Genomic DNA, 27,588 nt, shown 5'->3' with positions numbered 1-27,588 from the left:
ATGAAGCAAAATGCCGACATACAGATGCAATTGTGGTGCTTTTATATTCAAGCGTCGCATATTCCCGATCGTAATGACATGATATATATTTTAAAAGTCTCACATACAATCTTTTGTGCCGTCTTTTTTTTTCTGAGGCTTCCTCCTGACCTGACAGTAGCGGCAAACAGCAATAGATCACCACACAGATCACATTAAATGTATGATATTCCAACTCTCTGCACATTTAGAATCCTTAGATTTATACTTGATATCACTTTCATGATGAAATGCATTAAAGTATGTATGCCACATTTTTCAGATAAATTGTTAATTTCGTTTAAATAATGAATACTGTTAATAATTACACACATGGGGGTGACACGGTGGTGAAGCAGTAGCACTGCTGTCTCACAGGGAGTCACGTTGCTGGTATTCCCTGCCTGCAGTTTACATGTTCTCCTGCTGGGTTTCCACAGTGTGCTCCGGTTTCCTTCCAAACATATGCAGATTTGGTGACACTAAAATGATGCTAGTGTATGCGAGTGATTGTATTCACCTTGCGATTAGCTGATGCCTTATCCAGGGATTGTTTCTGTCTCGTGCCCAATGCTTGCTGGAATGGACACATCCCTGGATCAATTTATTTAATCATTAAACATCCTTTTCAGGGCAGCACTGTGGCACAGTGGTAGCGCTGCTGCCTCGCAGTAAGGAGACCTGGGTTTGCTTCACAGGTCCTCCCTCCCTGCGTGGAGTTTGCATGTTCTCCCCGTGTCTGTGTGGGTTTTCTCCCACAGGCCAAAGCCATGCAGGATAGGTGCATTGGCGATCCTAAATTGTCCCTAGTGTGTGCTTGGTGTGTGTGTATGTGTGTGTGTGCCCTCTGGTGGGCTGGTGCCCTGCCCGGGGTTTGTTCCTGCCTTGCACCCTGTGCTGGCTGGGACTGCCAAGAGCAGACCCCCATGACCCTGTGTTAGGATATAGCGGGTTGGAAAATGACTGACATCCTTTTCATAGATATTTCGGTAAAGTGTCATCAGAATGCAATGGGTGTTTCAGGCAATTCACAATACAGCGAAACCAAACCAGTTCTCACCGTGATAATATCTTGCACTGCCACTTGGTGGAATCATCCAGATTTACGTAAAGTACGCTTGCAAGTATAAACAGTAAAACGCTTGCATAGCAAGAGTGTCCACTGGAGCATGCGTTGTGTTGCATGAAGTATAAACCTGGCCTTACTTGCTAAAAATTTCTATTAATGTTGTTTTCACTAAAATACCATATTCCTTTTATTTCCTTATTCAGTTATCTTAATTTAGTTAAGAACAGTTAAAGATCTGAGAATATGGGCTTTACCAAGCAGAATTTGAGTGACAGTCCATGTAGTGTAGTGCTTTTTTTGAAAAGTTTTTACACAGTAATTTTTGATTATTTGTAAACCTTTACTCTGGTGAGTACTTTTCCTGTGGTTGCCACTATATCGTATTTCTTTGCTTGGCTATTGCAACGTTATTTACATTTGTTATGCCTGTTAGATAGATAGATAAATAAGTAGACAGATCTTTATTTGTTCCCAGGGGGAGATTTGGCTTTTTGCAGAAGTTCTTTAAATAAATACATAGATAGATAAATAAACACATACACTTTGGTGAAAATTTTAAAGAAAGAAAAGTTCCGACTGGGCTGTCCCAGTAAAAGTGTAGCATTACGTTGACGTATTGCTGTTGGAATAAAGGAGCCCCAGTAGCGTGTCTTTATACTCTTCTGATAAACAATTTGTTGGCTAAAAGTCCTCATTATTAGTGTGTCAGAGAGATGTACAGATTGTTCATAATGGCAGTCAGTTTAGCTTTAATTCTCACCTTCGCTATGACATCCAGGGGCTCCAGAGTGCATCCTATTTTTAAGCTTGCCTTTTTAATCAGCCTGTTTATTTGCTGGACCTCTCTTGTAGTGAGTGATGTTACCAGCCCAGGAAACCAAAGCATATAAAATCACCCTAGACATCATAAAGTTATAGAAAATGTGAAGGAAGTCACTTCCCACATTAAAAGAAGACAGTCCCCTAAGGAAAAAGAGCCTGCCTTTCCTTTTTATATAGTTTAATACAGCCCTGAGATTATTTAACATGCATGTCATTACACTCTACCTCTGTTAAATGGCAGCACATAGCAGGATGGATCCGATTGTTAAATCTCTTGCTAAAGTAACCTTCACCTTCTTTACTTATGTTTTAGCAGATGCTGAAAGGTGCTTCCATGAATATTATAGTATTATAGACAACAACGATTTTCTGTTTTGGTACACAGTCTCCTAAAGTGAATTTTGGTTATTTCAACACTGGTTTGCTTTGTGATAATGTTCCATTTTCTCCAAAGAATATTTAATACATTTTTTGGCTTTTTTAGGCTTGACTACAACCATAAGCACCTGTTGTCACCTGGGTGTTAATTACATACATTGTTGCATTTATTGCACTGTGGTGGGAATACCAAAGTGAAGCAAAGCATGCTCTACATTACCACTTTACTGAAAAACTGAATAAGTTGTTATTATACATGGTGGTATTTAGCTTCATTGGTCAGTTAAAGTTAAATGTTACTAACAAGTGTCTGTATTCAATTTTATGTAATAGTATAGTTTATATAATTAACATCTCCTTGATCCATCCCTCCATCCCTTTTTTTAGACCCACATATTTAGACAATATGGCACAGAATTTGAGCCTAACCTGGCAGCAATAGGTGCATGTCCTGTAGCAACACTAGACAGGAGGCCACTCCCTCGGATAACACATCCATGCACCCAGCCAAATTTACTTTTACTAGCATGAGTTGGAGACTCCAACTGGACAATCATGTCCTTGAGGTGTGACCAGAAAACTAGAGTACTCAGAGAAAAAATATGTTTGGATAGGAGTGAAGGTGCAAACTCCATATAGATAGTGACTGAGCAGACAACACAACCTAGGTTTCTGAACGTAGAAGGTAATAGCACTATGTCATCAGTATTGGTTGACAAAAGCATAAAATTACTTGGAAAATTACATTAAAGAGCAGAAAAGATGTTAAAGTTATGTTGTCTGAGTCATAACCATCTAATATATTTTTAGATTGGCATAACGTGAGCATAGCTGCAAATCCTTGCTGACTCAGTATAGAATAATAACTACAGCAACCACAGTGGAACCAATGGCCTGGTGGCTTAACCAAAAAAAAAAAAAAAACATGACATAACAATACTACATAAGTTTGTTTGAATAGAAGCTTGCTGATTATCAGCAGTATTTAAAAGCCCAGGAAGGATTACAAAAGAATGGGTATTTTTTCAGCACAGTGCTAGAAGCATAGGTTTTTGAATAGATTGACCTTTACTAATAAAAGAACTGATGCTATTTATTTTTGCAGCTTTCTTTCATTGTACAGCATGGACTGGAAAGGGGGGGGGCAGCAGTTGTTATTGTACATACTGTACCTTTTACAGAAACCATTTAGAACCTTGCATCTTTCAATGACTTGTATTATTACAAAGACAAAGGCACCAAAAGTCATTGTTACTGTGCTTATAGTGAGTGTGAAAAGGCAGGGTGTGAATTGTGTAATTTGGTGTAAAAATACAATAAAGACTTCAAATAAAGTCACATTTTTGATTTATCATGTAGCATTCTTTAATGCCCCCTCCAGCAATTATGGTGTCTGTTACAGCTATTTTTTAAATTTTAATATTTTTCTCTTTGTGATGTAGACTATTTAGTGAGCTTTTTAAGAACATCAAATAGTATTTTCCCCTTAGTCGTCTATTATTAATAGGGTTGTCAGCCTTCCCAATATTTATTATTTCATATTATGTGCATACATTTCCAAATGATAATGTTTTAGCCTTTTTAAAAGGTCATATTTATATCTAGCTTGAGAAATATGAGCAAAAGAACAAAAGAGTGAGTTTTGGTTGGCAATCTTGATAAAATATAAACTAGCAGTACACCTAAATTAGATAAATCTGACAACTAGGAAAAGTGTTTATATATATATATATATACTGTATATACACATAATAAATAATTATATATATGTATAATATTTTTTATATATATTATATAATAATAATTTCTTCTCCTTGAGGCACAATTCATCAAAATCACATGTGTGCACTTTTGTGTGCCTGGATATTAGAATGAAATCATAGGATGGCCTAAAATAACAATTGAAGTAATAAGCCGGGATATCATTCAAATGTCAGTTAGCAATCAGAAGTGTACGTCGTTTAATGCAACACCAAAAAATGTGGGTTCTGTACTTTAATTTATAGAATGGATGTGGCTTGCCATTGCCCTGTGCTTGATTGAATTCAAGATTGAAGAGTATGGACTTTTTGACTGTGCTTCAGTTGTAGACAATGACCTTCAGATAATTTGAAATGTGGGAAGATCATCTACTTGATTTGAACTGTGTAAGTGTGCTTGAATATCATTTTAACCCTTCTCTCTGCTATTGAGTTCTAAATTCTTAATTTTCTGTATTATGGAGTGTGAAATGAAATTAACTTTGGAATGAAAGGAACAATGGAAATAGTATTTGAACAACATGAGAAACACAAACCTGAATTATATTAGACTGATTTAATTAAACTTTGCACTACTAACTTCAGTCTCCTCAAATAAAGAAGATGATGAAAATAACAGCATATGGTTTTCAGTGAATCTTATTTGACCAGAGTAGCATGAAATTAGGCACCTGATTTGCCTTGGGCAAGTTTAAAATAAGGCAGCTTTTTTTTTTTTTTAAACATACATTGTCTCCTGTTTAGCAAGAAATACAGTATATAGTTTCGGATAACAGAATTTATTTTTCTTACTTCTGGACTTTTTCATGGTTTTTATTTTTGATGCAATTTTATACCTAGTTTTGGTAAGTATCTAATTTTTTAATGAAGTGCATGATCCATGTTATGTTATTATATCCATTTCAGGGTTTGTTAATTACCTATATATTCCTTATGGTTTATTAGTAATTCATTTTATATTTTGTTATACAGAATGTTCCCCTTTTTTTGTTAAAATGTGTAATCCTTAAATGATTAATCATGCGGTGTTAACATAGTAGCTAAAGGTTTTTAAGGTTTAAACTGCAAAGGTTCCAGCTGTATCACTCCATAGTGGTCTGTCATTTGGATTGTGTCTCTGAGCAAGTTCCTTAATCGCCCAGATCAGGTGAAACAACCTTTTGGTGCTATCTGTGGAATAATGCAATATTAAGTTAAGTCAGTTTATTTGTTTATAGAGTAACATTGTCAACTTGTGTAAGACTTGTGTAAGGAATATTTTTAAAGATAAAACCATAACAGCAGTAGATTTTTTTGTTTAATTTTCTAGTTTAATTGAATCCTTACTTTGCTCTCTGACTTTGATTATTATTAAAGCCTTGGTTTTGGTGAAATATAGCACAGACTTTTGGATTCAGAATCTATGCCTGGCTTGGCTTTTGATAACGTTTCATCTTCTGGACATACAATCTTTTCTTGCTTGGCCCTGTACAGGCAATAACATTTAGATTGGTAGCACAATATCCAAGATCAGAGATAAGTGAGACTGTGTAGCCCTTTTAATTAAGGCTACTGCTGGAGAATCCTGGCCACATAAGACCTATATGAGACTCAGACTCCGGGGTTTGCCAGAGAACACTGTGACATGGTAGCCCTCTTGACTATATAGTGCAACCTCTGTCCCATACCTTTATCTAGATATGAAGTGGTTTCCATGTGTTAAGGAACCAAATGGATCCAATGTTGGCTGAGAGGTTGGAGCAAAGGCTCACTGGTTGTTATGATCTGCTAATTTTTGTTAACTTTTCCTGCGCTCAGCACACTTCTTTTGCAGACTTTTTTAACCATTATCTTACAACAACAATAACATAATTTATTCATATAGCACATTTTCATGCAAACAATGTAGTTCAAAGTACTACTTTACAAGAAGTTAAAGAGAAACTTACAAGAAAAGAAACAACAAATAAGATTTGTTAAACATCTTAAAGATTAATGGACAGCTGGGGCTTATAGAGCTATTCTTTGCAAGGTTTATTTTGATTTAAAATTTAGTTTTTCATTTTTATTAACATATTTTTGCTGTTCCCATCCTGTCATTTTGTGTTCCATGGGCTCTGCCATTTAAAGACTTGGAGTAGTCTTTTTTTATTAGCAACAAAGTTACTCACAATGGGGGCCTCATGCATAATGCCGTGCATAGAATTCACAGTAAAACATGGCGTAAGGACAAAAGCAGAAATGTTCGTGTGCACAAAAAAACCCAGATGCATAAATCTATGCATTTGCCAACTTCCACGTTCTTCCGCTCCATCAATCCCAGTCAGCATGAAAAGTAATGCATGTTATTAAGCATTGAAACGCGGTGGCGCAGTGATAGTAACGAGCTGGCGCCCTGACCAGTGATTGTTCCTGCCTCCCACAAGATGCTTGCTGCACCGTGCATGACCTTCGATGAAATAATTGATTGCAGCTATACTGTCTCTTTTTTGAAATATACTAACCCCCGATTCCTGTCCTTCCTTTTCTTTCTCCAAGTAACCAATCTTGAATCAGCTCTGCAGCACAATCTGCTCTGTAATAGATGTTAAATCATTTGTAAGCTTAGAACGTTGATTCTTCCCAACATTTAAGGAACAATGAAATATCTTCATAGTACATGTTTAATTATTCCATCCATCTATCCATCCAGGGTCATGACATGCCATAAACTAATAAAAAATATGCGGTTAATTTCAGTGTATTTGATAATGCAGCGTCAGGCATGTGGATCTAACAAAGAAAGAGAAACCACACTTGAACAAAAGCACTGCTTTGACTCTGGGTGCTGCCAGTTTGCAAAATAGAGTGGAGAACTTGCATACGGCAAGCATTTAGCTGGCGTGAAAATGTGTGTGGCTTTACGCCAAGTTTATACATCACGATGTGAGCGCGGAAACAGGCTTACGCAACATTTTTGTGCGTATGCACTGTTTATACATGAGGCCCCAGGTCACTGGTATATACAATTGGTCAGCACCACTGTTTGGTTTGTTTAATAGCACTCCAGAAAAAGGGGGGGAAATGGCTTAGGGGAAAGTCTTCTGACAACAATTTTTGGTTAGTTTTTTGACAGTTTAATTTGTTTAGTGCAGATCTGCTTGCTTTTGAAACCCACTTCTTTTCTAGCTTACATTTCAGTCTAATCTCCTATTTCATATTTCTGCTTAAAATTGTGACACATTTTTTTTTGTTAGAGTGATTTGAGAAACAAAAGGACCTAGAGTCGAAAGCCACAAAAGAGTAGAGAAAGGTGTGCTTTTTGTAAAAAAAAAAGAAAGGTATTATTATTGTTATTCATTTTGCATGAGCTACCACATTTAGTAGACAAAGGATCAAGCTCAGCTCAGATTGTCCATATTGCAGCAGGGTTTTGATTATATTTTATTTACTTTGATGCTTTGAGTTGTCCCTTTTGAGTGTTGTTCCCTAGTATATGTTTAAAACATAAGAGCATAAGAAGTTTTACAAATGAAATCAGACCATTTTACCCATCAGTCTCGTTTGCAAAATTTTTAATGTCATGCTAAATTGAGTGTGAGCTGTTCAAAATATTTCCAACAGTCTTCATCTCTAATCCAGAAAGAATATTGCCTTTGGCCGTTGTGGCTGTTATATCATCACACATTAGTAATTTAAAAGGCAGCAGAATTGCTTAAATGTATGCCTGCTGATTCAGAGTTTCTGGTGGCAGTCACTTCTAGTGAAGTCTTCCAGAAAAGTGCTCTCCCTCTACAACTTGCAGCTTTTCCTCAGCAAAGGTTCGACGAAATTAGCACCTAAATCTACTCGTGTGTTATGTTGCTTGCATCTTCTGTTTGTGGTAGTTAAGTTATCCTTTCCCAATTGAAAATAATTTGTTAAAAATAGTAGCACAAGCTATTGTATTGCTTTAGGACCACATCCACATGCATTAAATTAATTATTTTTAATAACATTTTGATAGTTCATAAGAAATGCTTTCTGCTCATAAATCGCTAAGCATCTGTTTTCCTTTTGTTAAAATGATTGTAATAACTAAAGTGCAAATGCTTTACAACAACCCCAATTAACTTTAAATCACTTTAGAAAAATGCACTAGCAAAGAGAAGGATTATTCACTTATCATGCTAAGCTGTTATATGATTTTGGAAATGCTTAATCCATGTTTTCTTATTTAGATTTTTATCATTGTTTAGTCTGAGAAAGGTACAGAGCATAAGATCCTTAATCAAGAAATAATTTTCTTTGGAAAGGTGAATGGTTGTATGTGTTTCCTGCACATGAATTGTAGCATTAGTCTTGTGTTGTATTTCTTTTAGTGTACTACCAATTAAAAACCTTAATACTGTATTGGCTGCAAAAACTAAAAGAGAAATATTTGCTTTATTTAGTAAAGCATTAGAAGAATGAGCTTCAATACAATTTGCTACAAAACTAACCATAAAACCATATTTTATTTTATAATTTATCACAATGAAACAGAAGAAACAACCTGATCTAATTTTGCGCTATAAGATTTACTGTTCTGTTGCCAGCAGTTTATTTATTTTTTGTTCTTATATGGTTTGAACTCTTGACTTTTATTACCTTTTTATTCAAACACTGGGAGTTGCTATGTGAAAATATTTGCATCATATACAGTTTATTGTATTAAAAAGAAACAATAGATATTTCAAATCTGACTGCATGAATAGACTGACATAGTGTTGATCGTTTACAATAAATATATAATGTGCTTTGGGTAATTGAAACTGATGCCTCTGGCGATTGCATAAAACTGAATGCAGTAGATTGTAAATTTGTATTTTATTTCATTACTGTGCAGTTAATTGTGTAGTACAATCTCTTTAATATTGTCTTCCTCATACAACATAACTCAGATGTTCCCTGAATAATAAACAGCTTAAAGTAGACCCAATTAGTATTTGGTTGATTATAATCTAAGAGACCTAATAATGTTCACAGTTTTCCTCCTCATCAAATCCAAAATAATAAATTGCCTGATATACTGAAATTATGTCCAATCTTGAAGTTGTCTAACCTTGTTTTTATCAAAGATGGAAACCACACTGGCAAATATTTGCAGCTGTAGGCTTTTGTGTGCTAACAAAGAAGTTTAGAAAATGTATTTTTAACTTTAATGTTTAAGTACTGAAAGTACTAAAATTACTCTATTGGATATCAAGAGATCTGCACATGTACTAGTTTCATACAAATCTGACAAAGTTTCAGGTTTAATCAGCTAATTGAAATTATCAATTGTGGTTCAAACTGTAATTCTAATTATCTTACCAGTAGTCACACCTGAAACTATTGTTAGTAATGGTCAGAAAGCCATTCTTTTCCATATCTGGTAGCCATACATGCAGTACCTTGTCCCAAAACTTGCACACAACCATAATGAATAAGATTATGCATTGTTGTTTCTCAATAAACAATAATGTTCTGCTGTTTTTTTTCCACATTTGATTATTTAGTAAACTGTATTCTTCAACCATTGTTACAGCATTAATCTGAATAATCCCTGATGATAAATTCTATATAATATGCTTTTGTAGATCTTGAAGCCATTTAGCCAACTTCATATACTTAGTCAGGTGAATCAGAGTCAGTTGTAAAGGTTATGAAACTATAAAATGATGACTTTGGACATTGAGTGTTATGTACAGTATCGTCATTGAACTGTACTATATAAGATAAAGGAAGAGATCACCTGCAATTTTATTTTTTGTATATTTGGCTTATACCCTTAATGGAGATGTCATACAGTAAAATGGTTCTTTTTGTACAATTCAAGCACAAGTAGGTTAAGTGATGTGCTCAGAGCCACACATTGACATGCTGCTAGAACTGAACCTGCAACTTGTAGTTTTAACTGTTTAGTGCAGTGGTCACTGTGCCAAATCACTCCCTTGAAAACTGGATTACTTGAAATTGTTTAGTGCAGCATTAGTCGCAACAGAGAGGAAGGGCAGATAAAAAGACTGATAAAATTGCAAAACGTTATCATAAGGAAGGAAGGCCAAGATAGCATTTCATTTGGAAAATTAAATTGGAGTTATGCTGTAATGCTTTTTGTTTGAAAATACTGCTGAATACGTTACAACTGAAAGCATATAAATAATGTCTCTGACTGGCAAATATACAGTATGTGATCTACTTCCTGCTCAAATGTTTTGTGCTGGTTTGCATCAGGAACAGTTAAGCTTAAATGAAAAGTAAATATTTCAGTGATTGAAATTTTACTGTTTGCATAATTGATGAAAAAGGATAAAATTCAGCCTTTACTTTGACAAGATTATTCTCAAAATGATAGTACAGAAACAAAACATGCCACTGTACTGTAATCCAGGTAATACTGTAAAATCCTGTCAGTTTTACAGATTAGTTTGAAAGTTTATTAATGAATAATCACAATGTCATGTCAGGCAGATTTTGTCCTTTCTGCATTCAAATATTCTCCTTTTGTATAACATCTTGCATTTTCAGCCTATAACATTACTCTATACATAAGCCAAGCTAATGGTACATTCACCCATTCATTCATTTTCTGGGCCTACTCATTCATTATGGTGAGACGTTTTTGTCCATTCTAGCAACCTGGGCCCAAATCAGGAACCAGCTTTGAGTCAAGAGACAGACAGTTGAATGACACAGTAACATACACACATGCACACGTTCGCACAAATTAAACCAGTTTAGTATGCCTAAATAATGAAACTGTATTGTAAATGTTTGGAATGAAGCCAGAATATTCAGTAATATCAACAATTACTTATATGGCAGATTTTCACACATGAAAGTAAATTGAAGTATTTTATAACAGTAATAACTAAATAGGCTTACAAAAAGAAAGTAGAAAACAAACAAAAGAAAGAAAAAACTACAGAATGGTTATATAGTAAAGGTTAAAGAAAACAGAAAGTGTAATATAATAACAAATACTATGTTCAGATGAGCAGAGAGGAGAACAAAACAAAAACACCACCTGACTGGATGCTAGAGAAAATTAAAGTCTAGTTTGTCCAAGGTAAAAAGACCACCCAGCCCTCCCAGGGCATTCTACAACCCATGAATGTGCCACTTTTGACAGCGTGCTCTTATTGAGCTTTTCATCTCCAAGAATCGCAGTGTACTGTGGCCAGGTGTTAGTGGTACATAGCATGAAGAAAAAAGAAGTGTGTCCAGTGTTTAAAACTGCAAAGAAAATTGCATTTTATGATATGAACTAATCATCACTCCTCCCCAGATTCTTTCACTATAAGGTAATGCTGGTGATGATAGTAATTTCTTAAAAGATCAAGGAAAAGCAGTTATATTGAATTATTTCCTATGTGGCTGTAATGGTGAATTATTCCAGATTTTTGGTTCATAAACACAAAATGCCACCTTGCCAGTTCTTTGATGTCTCACTTTTGGAATATTGAGTAAGCCTGTGTTAGTAAGATTACGATTGTTAATGTATGGGGGATAGATTCAAAAATTGTTCATTGCCTTATTTACAAATAAAAATATTTTAAAATAAATCCTAATAAAAACAGACATCCTGTATAATGAGGCTAGGAGTACAGAGATATGCTTGGTGCTGCGTTTTGAACACATTTCAGCCAAGTTATATCTTTTTTAAGTATTCCAGATAGGAGTGGATTACAGTAATATACATGGATAATTACAAAACCATCCATTACGTTTTCAGCATCTTGCAATAATAAAATCAAGCCAAAATTTTATTTGTCACATATAATTATACACACTATACATTATTTAGTCAAATGCTTAGTTGATAAACTCCAAGACCATGGAATAAGTTAAATATAAAAGGACAAATATTACATGAATTTATCAAAATATTAAAAACCATTCTGTTAAATGACAATATTTTGCATTGTATTAAAATGATAAACATATGTAATAAAATGGGTAATGACAAACAAATAAATAATAACCTGAATAATTTAAGAGTTAACAATAGGGCATTGTGTAGTTCTAGACAACTTCCTCATTTCAGAAACTGATGGACTGTGAGAAAATGGTCTTCCTCTAAACTGGACTTTAGGGAGCAGCAGCATTTACCCAACCTCAGCACATAAATGAGGCTGTCATTGGGGTGGCTGCTGTCTTTGATAATTTTCTTTGCCCTGGTCCAACATCATTTGGTATAGATATCCTGGAAGTTGGAGAATGCACATCCAGTGACGTTTTCAGGTGACCACACCACTCGCTGAAGACACTTGCGGTCCCACTGTGTGCTACCTCCAATCCAGGCAGTATTACTTGCTGTCAGGATACTTTCAATGACGGATATGTAGAAGTTCATTAGTAATTGAGAGGGCAGCCGGAAATTTCTGAGGTGGCACAGGTGTTGCAGTGCCTTCTTCACCAAGGTGTCGATGTGCATGGACCAGTCAAGTCCTCTGTGATATTCACATCAAGATATCTAAAAATGTCCTCCTTCACCATCTGAGTGCTGTTGATTCTGGGGAGGTAGCAGTGTCTCTGGTATTGTCTCTCACAGTCTACAAGTCACCTCCTTTGTCTTACTGACAATCAAGAGAAGACTCTCCAGTTCACCCACACTTTGTCATCAGTGGTATAAGAGATGCAAATCATGCAGTGTTTCCATAACCACATTCTTAGTAATATGTTTTTATATGGAGATGTAGATACAGTGAGACCATACAATCTCTAAGCACATTATGTCCAAGTTGGAATTCAAAGAGTTATGTTGTGCTATTAACTAGCTAGCCTTACACTATTTAAGAAGAACATTAAGTAAACTATGCTGCATACATAGCAGTTCAAAAAATGCTAATAATTCTAATATACATATGTTTGGTATGGGCAAAAAGCCTAAGTGCCCAGAGAAAATACATTCAGACCTATTGGAAACCAAGTGATTGTGCATGTTTGTGTGTGTCGATGTAAACACAATAACTTGAGTACGCTTTCACTTAGGTCAACCAAATTTTGCATACAAGTATAAGGTACAAGACATAGATTTCTATCAACCTTTGGGCTATTTCTGCTGACCAGAAGTGGTACTTTACCTTTTATTAATGCAGCTGCAAATTCTGATTTATTGAACTTTACCTGTATAATAATTGTTCAATATATTATTAATTTGATTTAATTTGCTGTTGATAGTTCTTTAATGTACATAATATAAAAACATAATCATTGTCTTGCGGTTTACTCCTCAAATATCCATCCCCATATCTCAATATACGAGAAAGTCTAGGGGAGACCACTCCTGTTTTTTTTTTCCATTCTGTATTTACACGTAAAACACAAGACATCAGAGGGACAGATCTCTTCTCTGTTTACAAGGTTCAAAACATGCATGTTCCCTATTCCTCATTATTGCATTGTATGTATTTTTCTTCCAGCTGGGCATTCATTAGTTCTCCGCTCTCATGAACACAGAGCCCATCTGTATGACTGAAGAAAAAACCAAACCTGTTTTATTTTATCTGAGTGAGTTGTAGGCTAGTTGCTGTCAGTCGTTAGGTATGTCACATTAGATCATTGAATTCATGAGATTGTCACTAAGATTATATAAATGAAGGCTACAGCTGAAAATGTTGCTAATGAAAAGTTTCCTAAAGTGACATGGCCCTAAGCTGCTTGCAGCTTTATTAATACTAATTCATAAGACCCCGCTGTCTTTATTATTGTCTGAGGAAGTACTATACAATAGTTATTTACTAATATCAGTAAGTGATTTATACATTAAATGTATCAAATGTAGAATAAAATTTGACAGTATAAGGAATGGCATTGAAACATCTGGCAGAACAATTTAAACCTTGCAAATGCTATTATCTCCCTTAATCTAATTTCCTCAACCAGTCAAAATTTCCTTTAAAACTTTTTAACTTAAGTTAAAGGTCATAAGCTTCTTCCCTAGCAGAGCACTGTTTGCATATTCTTTAAATTGCAAAAATGGCATAAGCAATCACTTCATATTCGAGAGTTATGACCCATGTTAAAGGTCAAAAATCTTCAATTAACTTAAAAAGCTTTCTTTCTCTGTATTGTTTAGATGTATTTTATGAGAAAGATGCCAGATTAAAACATGACATGTTTGTATTAAGCTTTTCTTAAAAAAGAAAAAAAAAACAGGAGACTATATTTAATAGGTCAGTATTTGTGCGGAAAGAAACATTGAATGGATGAATTTGCTGAGCCAACAAATGGAGCTAGCAAACCCTTTTAACATTGTAGTGTATAAAGGAAATTCAATTAGTTGCATTACTCCAGTGTTAAATTATTAATTCAGTCATTTTGCAAGATATAATCTTTACAACACGTGGTATAAAATACAAAAATCAATATAAAGCTATCCATCCATCCTTTCATCCATCCATTCATGCATTCTCTGAGTCTGCTTATTGTACTATAAGGATTGTGAGGAAAGTTCATCTGTATTGGCAGCATTAGGCACAAAGTAAAAATCCACCCATGATGGAACAGCACTCGTAATTCTGTTTGAAGTTTGCGATTGTGTCTTTTTAAGTTAAAAATGCATTTACTGAAAAATATTAACTTTATAACATGCATACCAATTTAAAATATTCAAAATAAATGTACAGTGGTGTGCAAAAGTAGTCAATCCCCTTAAAAGTCATTATAGTTTTCTGCATGACAAAAATTTTTTTTACACATATTTATCCATTTAGCATTTTAAAGTGAACTTTTATGCTGTAAAAATACATTTCCAAAGTCAAAATAAACCATTTTGTTGTTCTCTTAGCACTCTCTTTAGTTCATTTAACCTGGACCTCTTCAAACGCCCTGACTGATTTTCTTATGTCTATCTGTTGATCCTTCTTAAAACTTATCACATGAGTTTTGACTCTTTTTTGTCTGCCTCCTGATTTGATACAACGAGCTATATACCTTATCTGCATTTATTAAAGTATTGAATTTTCCTTTTAAATTTTGCTTTTCTCATCTTTCTGTGCTGATCATGTCCATGCAGCTCCTTTCACTCAAAGGGCAAAAGTGTGTAAACAAGAAAAGGAGAACATCTGCTGTAAATGTGTGTTGGTTTTTCAAGTGCTCTTGAATTCTTTTATAGCCACTGTTTCAGTTTAACCCAAAACAGGATTTTTAATGTTTAATTGCAGCCCACAGATTCGCCACAGCAATAATGTTTAATAACTACTTTCACTTCCTATCTGACCAGGGTTATGTTTTAATTTTGAAAATAAAATTTTTATTTAATCCTTATTGTTCCCTATTCTACATATAAGAAATATTGGTCAAAAAAGTGTGTGTGACCCCTGTGCGGTGCATGCTCACAATCATAAATGAATATCACTTCACTAAATTAAAACAAACGCTTGTATTAAGTGGGGGAAATGGTAAGACAGTGTTTAGCCCCATTGCCCCACAGTTCTGTGGGGTTGGCATTATGCCCTCTGTCCACATTAGCTTTTCACCAGTTACTCTAATATTTTTCCACATCCCAAGGACTTGCATGTGAGGTTCATTGGTGACTCTTAATTGGCCTGTGTACGTTTTGTGCCCATTGCTTTTGGGACAGGCTTTGGATCACACAATGCTGAATTGAACAAAGTGGGTAGAGGAAATGGATGGATGAAGGTAGAATATTCAGATTTAAATAAATCAATATAATGTGTCCTTTAATCTGAGCCTTGCAATAAAAACCTAACTCTCATTCTCTTTTAAACATATAAGGAAGACCCTTCTCAAATATGCTTTTCTCCTCTTTAGTCATATCACATTAATAAGCACAAAAATGTTTTAACAAAATGTGTTTGAATATTAAGAAGATGAGGAAGGCTCAGCCAAATCATTGTGTTAACTTTCTTTTGATTTTCCAGTAAGTAATTCATATTCCCTTCTTTAGTTCTTTAGTAGATTCATGTGCTGATATGCATGTATTCATTTGTTTGTTTGTTCATATTTGTTTATTGTATCATTTCATTTATTTATTTATAATTTTGACCAGCATCTTTTCAGTTGTTTTTAGTTTTGGTGAATATTTTGTACACGGCAGTGCATCCCCATTGCCATTACGTGTTTTCAGGAAATTGCATGTTATGTTGTCACTTCCAGGAAGTATTATAAGGAGTGTGGACTATGGCCGGCCAGTCATCCCGGCTAATACTCCCAGGCCTCCAGATGGAGCCCTTCCTGCAGCATGGAGTTGCCCCGAATGCCAGCAGGGAATCATGGACATTGGAGTTTTCCTTCACAGCCCTGCTGGATACCCTGGGGGCCACCAGAGGACGCTGCAGGGAGGCCTAGGGTCTGTTATTTGCCCTATAACCCAGAAGTATGTCTTAGTTACTGCGACAGGGGAAATGACGTACTTCCGGGGTGAAGAAGAGGAGTTTTGATCTGACCTGGAAGTCCTAGGAAGTCACATGGACACAGAAGCACTTCCGGGTCAAGGACTATTTAAAGGACTGTGGGAGATCCCAGGGTTGAACTGAGTCAGGAGGAAGGGTGGCAACGCGTCTGGGAGAGTGGAGGATTGTTATTGTAGTGATTATTGTGAGTTATATGAGTATTGTGGAGTGGAGGGTGCTTTGTGCACTTTATTGTTCAAATAAATTTAAGAATTGGATTTTTATCTGGTGTCTGGCGTCTGATCTGAGGGTTCAAGGGGACGACAGCACCACCTATCTGTCACAGGATATTGTGTACTCCTCTCAGTGTCCTAGAGTTTGGAGTCCCAAAACAAACAAGAATTTTTGGTAGCATTAGACTATTTGCTTGTTATTTTTCTACGTTGACTGGCTGTGCTAACAGTCCAAGATGGATTGAAATCTAAATAATCAATGTAGACCTTAGCATTATCGTTGTCAGTGCAACATCTATTGGAATGTATTTTGTAATTCATGTAGTAATAAAATGCATTGCATTTGTCATTCAAACAGATGGCACATTGCAAACATTTGTAGTAATAAAATGCATTACTAATGTTTGTGATGTGCCATCTGTCTGAGTGAGAAATATAATGCATATATGTCTGATATTAGCCATTTGGTATGAAATCCATAAAAGCAGTGTAATACTTGTGATGATCTGTGGGAATAGAAAATGCAGTGCATTTTATTACTACAGATCTGTTAGAGTGACAGAGACATAGCAATCAGATGGACACACAGATACACAGACACATATCCTTTTATTAAGGTGATTTTTTTACTTACTAATTGGGCTTAGTTCACTTTTGGTTTTTGTTTTATTTGATCACCTCTGCCTTTGACTAAGATTTTAGCCTAACCATCTCCCATTTCCCCTCAGAGAAACCAAAATTCTCATTGTTTTCCTACTAAGCAGATGTATAAGGGATCCGTGGTGTGCATGTTTGCAGTTTTGGTGGGTGTGGGTGTGGGTGTGTGTGTATGCTGAAGCCAAGCTGAGCAACCCTGGGGTTTTTTAAAGTGGTTATTGGCTGATCGCACATTCACATGCAAATATGGTCAGTTCAGTTGGTTTCATCATTGACACTCCGTGGGTTGTTAATGAAAACACCTGCACCCATAAATATAAAGGGAGTCTGAGGAGAGCGATAAAGAGAAGAGAGCAAAAAGAAAGAGAAGGAATCGAGGAAGTGAGATTGCTGAAGAAAGAAAAAGAATCATATGAAGTAAGTATGGTGTGAAGGCAGCAAAGTGGTCATTTGATGCCCTGCAAAGGAGCTGAGTGAGAGTGACTCCAGGAAAGAAGAGAGCAGGGGCAACTGTGTGCTCTGAGTGGTCCTGCAGATGCTGAGGGATGGCAGCAGGATGAAGGAGTAGAGCTCAGCACGTCCCGGCTGAGGTCAATATACAGGAGATTGTGATGGGAGTTGACTGGGTGCCGCTGTCGCAGGTATCTCATCTCCACTGCATATACCAAGGAGGTGGATGAGTTCAGGGAGAAGGGAGAGAGCAGCTCTGGGAAGAGGAGTGAAAAGGCTTACTCTAACACTGATTTTATCCTTGATTTTAATGGAATATACATTTGATCATTTGTTTTGTCTTTTAACCTCTTTACCAGAGCACTCTGTTTATAATGATTATTTATTGATTGATTGAATAAAGATTTTGTACTACAGCTTTGCACATAATTGGCCCTTGTTTGGATTTTTCATTTGTTTGGAATAGATTACAAAATGGACTGTTCTGCACCCATCTTGTTGTGTGTCCTTATTGCACTAGTCTATCTTGGTACATGACTATCGATATCCGGGTGTAAGAAGGAATGATGCCAGCTGCAGGCAAGCTGTGTATTACAAGAACTTGCATACCCATACTGTATACAGAGCCTTAAGTGAAATACGTCCTTCTCTTCATTATTTGTGAATGAAATTCGTTCTGCCCTGCATTTTCAGCATACAACAGCAATTTGAAGTAGGTTGCAGTTCAATGGATATAAAGTGAGAAAATATCTTTTAGTGGATGAAATACCGTTTCATATAGTCAAAATATATTATGGCATTGGAAATAATGACTAATCCCAAGAGGAATTTTACAAAATAATTTTTAGATGATATTATAAAAAAAAAAGTTCTTTTTAAATTTTGGGTTTAAATGCACATGTAACGCACCATGAATTAACCAGTAAACAAGATCTATTCTGTCATGCTTGGTGATAACAGCATGATGTAAAGCAGAATCTTAGCAGGAACTTGTCAGATGTTTGAGAGAAGTACAATAAATAAAAAGAGAAAAAATAGCTTAATTACAGACATTTTCTGCAACTAAGAATAAATTTCAAGTAACCATAAGGCAATCGATGTTCAGATACACATTGATCAAATGTAAACTTGTTGCTGTCAGTAATGCAGTTAATGTTCTGATTTCAATCTGAAGAGAATCTTTGGTAAAATACATGTCTGCACATCCATCCATTATCCAACCCGCTATATCCTAACTACAGGGTCACGGGGGTCTGCTGGAGCCAATCCCAGCCAACACAGGGCGTAAGGCAGGAACCAATCCTGGACAGGGCGCCAGCCCACCACAGGGCACACACATACACACACCCACACACTAAGCACACACTGGATTGCCAATGCACCTAACCTGCATGTCTTTGGACTATGGGAGGAAACCCACGCAGACACGGGAAGAACATGCAAACTCCACGCAGGGAGGACTCAGGAAGTGAACCCGGGTCTCCTAACTGCGAGGCAGCAGCGCTACCCACAGCGCCACCATGCCACCCTGTCTGCACATCAAAGATCCATATCCTTCTGTACATTGTAGAAATGTAAAGTATATGAATTCAGAATCATTACTTTCTATGTTGTGGTTTTTAATGATTTTAAAGAGCACTGTACATTTGTCCTTGTGTTTTTAGTGCTCCAAGCGACCTTGGAATGTCCAGTTTGTTGTTCAATATGATGTTCAATGCAGTGTGTTCATTCAGTGTCCACTGTAAAACCAATTGCTCTGCTGAAGGGAAAATGTTGGCTTCCAAATGTCTTTTAAAATAACCATGGACTAATTGACTAATTGTGAACATAGTTTTTTGCATTTGTTCTAACCCTCTTTTTCAATGCTGTTTACTGTAAACTGGAATACTCATTAATGCTTATGAGGATTATTATAATCTTAAACTCTTTTAATACATAACCTGTTAAAAACATAATCGATTTGCCTCATCTGATGATGAACTTTTTCAGTCAACATGAAAATTCTGACTTATGCTGAATTTGCACAAATGCATTTTAAGATAATTTCTGCTAAGTGAATGTTTAGAATCTGGTGTTTTATATTCAGTTTTTCAAAATGATCCTGTGATTAACATTATGTATATCCAGAAGAGCATTGATACTGTAGTTGTACTTATATTTAAATTAAAATAATGTTAAACTTGTTGAATAATAGTATGCCACTGGTGAGGGTGAGACTCCAGGTCAGACTGGCCACATTGTGAAGAGTGCAGGATGAAGTGAAGAGGGTTCCCAGTTACACCTCCATTCTTGTCTTGCGCGTAAGCATCTTTTCCCTTTTGTGATATCATCACCTCATTAAACAGATGCCTTCATATCTCTTTGTTTGGACTGTTCACTGTGTGATATCTCCAGGGTAGGTTAAGAGCATTAATGGAAGGACTAGTCAATAAAAAATGACCTCAAGTGTCTTTGAACAGCATACAATTACAGTTTCATTGTGATCCTTTGAACTTGATGCTCCCTTTAATAAATACATCTCATTAATTCATTTTGTGACTGCTGCTATATATTTTCTAGGTCAAATTTCATCTCTGTTGGTATATGAGACATGCTTAAAACTATCTCCCTCTGCAGAACCAGTATGTTTTATATACTTCTTCTTATATCAGTACTAATTGGAGTAATTCCTCCTACCCTTATCAACAAAGTAGAAGAAGCGTTTTCAAATGGAATATGTGCTTTAAGGCATCAATGGAATGAAATTCACTCCTCTGTTAGTAGGACAGAGAAATGCCACATAATGCCTTGAGTGGCATCCCAGACAAAATGCTGCCTGGAATGTTGGTTTGGGGTGAAAATTCCTTTCAGGTAGTCTTGGCCGTATTTAAATTCTCCAGGGGATGCATGACTAGAAGGAGCAGTCTTCTTATGGGCCTTTATGAATTTGCTTACAGATAAGAAAATGCTTCTGGGCGGGTCAGTATTGACACACTTCTGAATCTTTCCTGAACTCAAAAATAAAACAGGCTTAAAGTAATTGTCCGTGTTTTTATGAAGACAGTTTAGATTATGATATTGAACCTTGGTACAGTGGCTGCTTTGCACTAAATTTAGTTTCAGTGTTTCAATCTTAGTCCATCACAATGTGCACTGTAGAAACTGTAGTGAAACGAGTTAAGTGACTTTGTCAAAGAAGCCAAAGAAGTAGGCATGTGCACATGAAAATGTTTTAGGCAATAACCCTGTACTTTGGGCAGAGAAGCTTTGTATTTTAGCTTTCTGAGCAACTTTTCTTTTATGCCTAAAGTAAAATGCTGTATTTTTAGATTTGATTATCCTGTGGTATTTTTTTGGAACTGATATATAAATAATTATTAAACTCTCAAATGATCTATAGAAGTTCTTTGATTTTGTCATTGCACTCAAATTTCTCTAAAGCAGCTCAAACGTGGTGTTTCCCTACTTGCCATTCCATACTGATTACATGTCAGTTTGACCCAAACCTTTCTCTTGGGTTTTGCTTAAATTGTCCCACCTAGTGATTTCAGCTTAGTTGTGAACGCTAATGCCTTTGTTAAAGTGGCAGCGTAATATAACTATCATCACAAGTTTCAAACAAAGTTGTTCAACCAGAAACATAATGAAGAATGCTATCTTGCTGAGTTTTACTTAAGTGTTGATATGTCATTTTCACAATTGTAATCTGCAGTTCTACTCAGAGGCACTATTAGTAATTGGATTAACAACAACTAAGGACAGTTTTAAAGCCTGATATCATCCATTTTCAAAATATTTTCCCATAACTCCCAGGTTTCGAACAAGGCCTTCAGAAGCTTTCATCATGTTTGAAAACACAAAACTAAATATTTATTGTATACTTTAAAATAATTAAATCTTTGTGGAATCATCCTAAAATAGGAGGACTGATAGATATTTGCATCTAATTAAAACTATCCAATTACTACATGACACATCCCAAAAAGCGCCAGTGTAAAACCCAGGGTTTTTTTCTTAGAGTATGGATTGAAACTCAGAACAACCCTAATGTCTGGTTTGCTGGGTAATAACTTTTAGCATACTGCTTGTTGACTCAGTTCATAGTTTTAGTGTCTTGGCTGTGATGATAATATAATTCTTGTGTTAATAACTCCTGACATTTTTTGTTTCGACTTTAGGTTTAACCCTCTGGTTTTTGATAGCAGTGTTTCTGATCTTTTAGATATCGACCCTCGTTGCAGCTTCTTGAAAATGTGCATCTTCTTTTAACAGAGCTGTGTGGTTGAATGTACATTGCCAACAGGCAATTCAGAGAAGTCAGCTGGAATTTAAAAAGCAGTTGGTCTTAGTCCACTTTGGATACCAATGACAGTAAGTTAATGGCCATGTAATGTAACACACTTGGAAATGTTGGGAATTGAGAAATTATATTATTGTCTATGTAAAAGTCACCTTAAAAACAAGATTACAAGGCATCAGGATAACAAAATATATTGTTGGAAAATATAGAGAACTATGAGTGGCCACTGTCCTTCACATACAATTGGCTCCTCAAACACTATGTTAGGCATACATAAAGCTAACAAGGCTGGCTCAGATGTAGCAATGTATCATATGTGCCCAAATCATTAAGCCAATGCTTGAGTTGATTTGTATGAAAAGCAGAAATGTTTGTGGGATATTCACAAGCAAAAGTGTCTTGAGCACCCCTACAATTGTGCCTGTACTGTGTATATATCTTTTCATGACAGCAGTTTTAGGAAGACAATGGTGTATATCCCAGAAGGCTGGCAACAATCTGGTGAATTCAGACACCCAATCTTGGTCCATTCGTGCATCTGTGAGATAAGACAGAATTAGGTGTTCCGAGTAGTGATCCATGTCTAGTTGTTCTGCATTATCTATGGGATGGGACTCTCTGGAATGAAAATGGTCACTACTTCTAAGACCCCCAACACAATATTTACTAATCGTCCATATAGATGTGCCTAAAAAAAATAATTTTCTTTTCTACTGATTGTTTTTTTTTTTTACTCTAGTAATGTAATGATAATTAATTATTGATGTTTTCTTAAGCAGCATGGCCTCCAGTTTTCAAATGGTATTTTTATTTCCTAATCCTAAAGCCTTTTGTACAGTAAATAGACTTCTGCTGTGCTTTTTACTGGCAGGCTCAATGCTAATTAAATGATCAATCCTGCTTCCTAATTCTGCTCTCTGCTATTATGCCCGTAACTATAGGGCACTTACTTATTTACGTAACTACAACTCTGCATGTTTAGTCAGGCAAAGAACTAATATTAGTGGTACAGACTGTTTTGAGCTCTATAGATAATTTATTTTAAGATATATATTTTATATAAATGATTTTATAAATTTATAATTACAGGTGACTATATATTATTTGCTTTTATTAATTTACATTCAAATTCTTATAGTTCAGACTTTAGTAGTGTTATCAGAACCCTCATTATAAAATATTCTGCACTCTAACATATATAAAAGAGAGTATGATGTTTGTTAAAATTTCTTCTTCTGTACTATATGGTGACTTTTAAGGTGAGATATAATAATCGGAAGAATTTTTGTCAGCTGCACTATTGGGCGTGCTGGTGTACTAAACAGAAGTGAAAAAGTAGGATAAATGGCAACACTTTACACTGAATAGAATTCCAGTCAACTCAGCTCAGTTCACCAGCAATGTTCTGTCTTCAGGAGAAAATGTGGCACATTGATTTGTATATATTTGTAATATGTGGAGTTTTGTACAATAAGAATTTGTGCAGCAGTATCAGGCGGTAAACCCAAAATTTTATCAAAAAGTTTTATTTTATTAAGTAAGAACAGAAGAAATAGGCTGGCAGAAGTGGAGATGCCTTGTGCAGTGTAACAGAATGACTGCAGTCAGTAAGCTAAACATAAATAATTAAAACTTCCCATAGATGTTTGGTAATGATGTACAGTTTCTGTGCCGTGATAGTGCTCCTGCATATATCCCTACCTTCATGTGCAAATTTTGGCCAAAAAATACTTCACTACACCATCCGTGTTCTTTTGACCTCGATGTACTTCACTATTTTTGGTCCATAAAAACAGGTTTAATGGAAATCCAGTCATCAATCATAATGCTCTGTGGAATTCAGTAAGTTCATGGCTGAAGACTTGAAGTATTACTTCCAAAGTTTCAGAAAGGCTAGGAAATTAAAACATGTAGTTCAGACTTGAAGAGAACTGCTCCTAAAAATGTTGATGTTCTTTAAAGTGAAGGCAAGTCTTAAAATATTTTGATCCCTGATTAAATACCATCACATTACAACCCTCACTTTCACGTCATTAGTTTTGCTTCCCTTCAAATATTCTACTACCACTGAAAAGTCTCCTGACAGTCCCTAGTTAGGAGCATCACTCGGTGCCTATCAAGGTCAGTGTAACTTCCCCTCTCATAAGATTGTTTCCATACGTATGGAATATAAACACAAAGTACTTACCTGTCATTCAAATCATTAAAACATAAACATTAAATTGATAGGCATGTACAAAGTGTTTTTGGCTCCTCCAGAAAGTTTGCATACAATAATTCTCTTAAGAGGCAGCATTATCACACGGAAGTGGTTTAAGTGCGTCTGTTCATAGATAAAATGAGAGATAGTGGAGCCAGCAATTACAGATTCAGCTGGATAAGCAAAGTGCATTTTTGAGAAAGCACTCACTGCTCTTTACCAAATATCAGAACAAGTGATCAGATTACTTTCTTCAATACAAAAATGTTAGAACATTATAAAGCAATTAGCCTAACCCATTATGTATTCATATTAATATTTGGTTGATTGAGTGTTGTTGTAATGCCTAGGGTGAAATAAATACAAATAATCTATCCATCTATTTATCATAGCCCATTAATGCTTGGAGTACAAAAATTACACTGAAAATGAAACATCTATGTAATTAGAACACTATTGAGATGGACATCATTTTTAATAATGGAAAAGTGCTGTTTTGGATATTTCCAATTATGGGTGGTAATGAAGTTTCACAAAACAATGTAAAAATTTCCACATGGGATATTTACAATAGTTAAGAACATTGTAAAACACTGTCTGGTTTTGCCGATTTAATGTAGACTCTCTGTGCTCCAGGCCCAATCTGGAAATTGATGGTACAGATCAAATTAACTAGCATCATTGATGAGTTGCATGGCAGTTGTATTACAGCTGATAAAATTATTGAATTATGTTGGGTTAAGTAGCATGAAATGCATCTAGGTACAATTATATTAAGATTTCTTTGAAAATTAGAGTATTTTGAGTCAAAGGAATCACTCATTTTAAAGAAACACATAACTTTTTTGTTTTTCAGCATCTATTTATATTATACCCTTAACAGAAATAGCACACTTTAAAAATGAATGGATACATATGAATTTGTTTATATTTTTTCAAGCAGCTCTTTTGGTTATGCTGCTTGATATAAATGCAAAGATAAATTGAAATATTACTTATTTATAGTATAAATAGCTTTGTCCTCTAACTAGAACAGTACAAGTCAGGAAATGTTTATTTTTTTTAAGATGATGTTGTTCTTTTAATTTTGTTTATGTATAAATGTTTAGTACTCATTAAGTAAAGATTCTTCATTTATTCTGATGGTATTTTTACAGTACGTATATAGCAGATATGATCACTTTGTTATGCTAGTGTTATTAACTGAGAGTGTTGACATGTTGCATGTTGGTCGAATATGCAAGTAAGAATTTCACTGTACTCTGTTAACATGACAATACCACTACAACTACTACTAGTGATTCTAGGGACCAGTATTATAATCTAAAAATGTAATTTTAAAAAATAGGGACATTGAAGGTTGTTGCATTGTAATGGTACTTAACAATACAACGTGTATAAATTCAAATAGTAAGCAGCCTATCAATTTATGCATTAATATTATAAAGTGTTCTATATAAATGCTTTTTTAACATTAAAAATATTTTATCAGTTGCATTTCTTCAGGTTAAATTTGTTATCGACAACTAGAAATTAATCTTAGCATCATTAAAGCGTACATGTAATAAGAGATAACTTTTGTCATGCTTGAAGTTATGGTAATAACTGGAAAATAATAACTCCGCCATACCTAATTAAGTCTGACATAGTGTTAATATCATAATACAATAATATAGTTAAAGCAAACTGCAATAATTAGAAGAAAAGCATCAATCGATCCATTATCTTTCCCTTTTTCTCCTTTCCACTGTCACATACACACCCGCACTCACTTGTAGTTATCACTTCATCTAACACGCCTGGTTTGGATATCTTCAGGTTGTTTCCTTTTCTGTTATTAAGGATCCTACTGCTCACCACTTCTAATAAGAAAGGGTGCCATCTAAAAAAGAATTGTGCGGAAATGGTGTTGCACAGCATAAATCAGTGCAGTAAACAGCTATCACATCAAGTCAGAAGAACAGTTTAATGAGTGAAGGTCCCGAAGCTGTACAGTCAGATATCCATCTTCAAATAGGGCAGCAAATAGTGGATCAGCTGTTGTGCAATTTGATTGCTTGTTAGAATTTAAACAGGTCACTCATTTTAATGGCCATGTAATGTAACACGCTTGGAAATGTCAGGAATTGATAAATCATATTATTGTCTATGTAAAGGTCACCTTAAAAACAAGATTACAAGGCATCAGGATATGAAGTGCTCTTTAGGGAGTGCAAGGAGAAAATGTCTCTGGGGTTGGTAAGAGCATGGTGTTTATTCTGCAATAGTTATTGGTTAAGCTATACATTGTATGGTATATGTGCCTTAGATATGAGAGCAAAAGAGGTTGTTGGTTTATTTGTCAAAATGCTTGTCTCTGTTGCTTCCTTCTTTATGTGACTTTCAATGAAAATATGATTTTTGTGCAGTCTACTTGCATAAATTTCAGTTTACAAGTCAAGACAACAGATGAATGCATAGATGGGGCATTTCTTACATATAATACACAGCAGAAACTGTGGTACATTGTGTGGAAAAAAAATCGGTAGAGTCTGCCATTTCTGACCTGCACAATATTCACACTGAATACTGTGACCTCAAAGTCACAAGTTTATCAAATATCGAGATGTCAAAGTCACACATTTTACAAAAAACTCATAGTTAGAGAGCCATTGCTTTGTGGATTTTTGGTAATAAATGATTTAATAAAAGAAACAGTCAAATCTCAGTGTTGGATAGATGCACTGGATATTTTGTTGATTAATGATGGAGGTAACTTAACATGTCAATCAACTTGTGAACTAAGGGTAGTCAGAGCCTCAATGTTAGGTTTTTTCATTAGGAAGCAAAATTTAGCTGCTGTATTGAAGTAGATGAGTAATTAGGGTTAGGGTTAGGGCCTACAAGAATAAGAATTTGAGGTAAATTATTCTCTGATATTTTTGAAGATGGTATCCCAACAGAGGAGAATAAATAACATGAGTGAGAAGCCTAATAGGAAGACTGATGAAACATGAAATAAGGAACTGAAAAATACTTTATTGGTTAAGGCTGGTAAATGCTACCTTGCACATGCTGAAATGACTTCCAGACTACTACTATATAATAAATGAATGATGATTAATTTCAAAATGTAACATCAATTGTTCATCTTTTCACATAAGCTTTAGAAATGACTGATTCCAGTTAGCCAGACCCTGCTCTGACAGCATCAAGCTGAATGGAGGAGCCAGCTCTCAAAGAGGCACTAGGCTGTCGTGGAACACACCAGGTGTTTAGTTTGTTCTCTAAAGTAAAAAAGTGGATTTGATACATGGATGGGTAGAATCTGACTTTTATTTTTCTTCCTTTAGATTAATTTGCAAATGACTATTTTATGTCTTGCAAATAAAAACTGGAATAAGCACATTTAGAAAATGGATG

General features: G+C 35.3%; 1 protein-coding gene across 23 annotated transcripts in view; it reads left to right on the top strand.

The window, feature by feature from the left end:
- Positions 1 to 27,588, top strand: part of nrcama (neuronal cell adhesion molecule a) — a 193,415-nt gene that overhangs the window by 108,476 nt on the left and 57,351 nt on the right. The window contains exon 1 of one of the 23 annotated variants that reach the window (XM_039760916.1): positions 22,039 to 22,057. The exons of the other annotated variants lie outside the window; for them this stretch is intronic. The gene's annotated coding sequence lies outside the window, so the exon portion shown is untranslated. Of the gene's footprint in view, positions 1 to 22,038; positions 22,058 to 27,588 lie in introns of those variants that run through there. 23 annotated transcript variants of the gene reach the window in all.

Source organism: Polypterus senegalus, chromosome 8 (genome assembly GCF_016835505.1).
Source record: "Polypterus senegalus isolate Bchr_013 chromosome 8, ASM1683550v1, whole genome shotgun sequence".
Lineage (NCBI taxonomy): Eukaryota > Metazoa > Chordata > Cladistia > Polypteriformes > Polypteridae > Polypterus > Polypterus senegalus.
This window is presented reverse-complemented; position numbering and strand designations above follow the sequence as displayed.